The following is a 1,362-nucleotide window of genomic DNA, read 5'->3' on the forward strand; positions in this document are numbered from 1 at the left end:
CCTCTTCTACAGAGATATATTAACCCAAATTATAGATGCATATTTTTCTAATTTACCCCCTTACAACAGAGTATCCTCAGATGCTTAACATACAGATAGTCTGCGATCCTCAATGTGCCAAGGAAGAAGTTGTATCCAGGTTAAATGGCTTAAAGTTAAGTATTGAATATATACATTTCATGCAGCATTACGTGTGAGTAAACATATTACCGAGAAGCATTTTGTCTTGTGCAATAATTTTATGTTGGTTTGATATATTACTGAAGTTATAATTATTGTCAGTATTTAATGTTGCATGGTGTGAACTCCACATATTATTAATGGCATGCAGCATTTCATCACTGGATCGTCGTTCTCCAGACATAAAACTAATAAACACAAACTGTGCCAAGCTACGCTCACTCTGTTTTGGTATATAGACCATTCTAAACACTGTAAATATGAATTCATCAGTGTGTATATAGATTCATTTTTTGTATAGACGGAAGTACATGTAAAAATAATATGGATGTTTTGTTGTTGGGTATATTTATCTGCAGTAAATGTGGCAGCTGCTTTGCCTCCTGCATCACATTGAGAATGTGAGCTTTTGCATAATGTTATACTTACATAAATGTAAAGTATTCAGATGGTGTCATCGTCAGACAGGAAATGTCAATATATGTGTATTTTTACAATCCGAGTCATTTTCATGATGTTAAATGTGCAATGGAAAATGTATACTCAACGAAATAAAGTTTAATGGGATTTGATAAACAATAAGCTTGTTTCTTCTACTTATTCTACTGTACATGAATTATATAATATATATTTATTAAAAATAGATTGTATATTATGTTATGTATTATATATGTATACATGTCTATGTATACATATATATGTATATACCGTTCCGCGTGTCCGTCCGTCAGTTCGTTCGCGTGTCACACGTTCGTTTCTGGAGCAGAACTCTGACACTATTTAACTTAAGAACTTCAAATTTGGTATGATGGTTGACAGTGTGGTCTAGTTGTGCCTTTTGTGGGTTACAAGTCCAGGGTGCCCAAACATTTTTTAAATATTGACCAAAAACTGTTTTTTTTTTACTTCAATTTCGTTTCCGGAGCAGACCTCGGAAACTATTTAATTTAGGAACTTCAAATTTGGTATGATGGGCACCCATGACTTGAGGAAGGTGAGCTAATAACAAGCTAGATTGTGCTAAATAGACTAATTCCATTTGTTCTAAAAGGGCAAAAGCTTTGGTAGGGGTCAAGCAGTGAGCGGGGGTATGTGAGCCATGCTCACTTTTGCTTTGTTATTATATCTGTATTATTTATATAACAGTAACAAAGCCCTAACGAGTTCTAAAAACTCAGAAGG

The sequence above is a fragment of the Sebastes fasciatus genome, chromosome 3 (genome assembly GCF_043250625.1).
Source record: "Sebastes fasciatus isolate fSebFas1 chromosome 3, fSebFas1.pri, whole genome shotgun sequence".
Taxonomy (NCBI): domain Eukaryota; kingdom Metazoa; phylum Chordata; class Actinopteri; order Perciformes; family Sebastidae; genus Sebastes; species Sebastes fasciatus.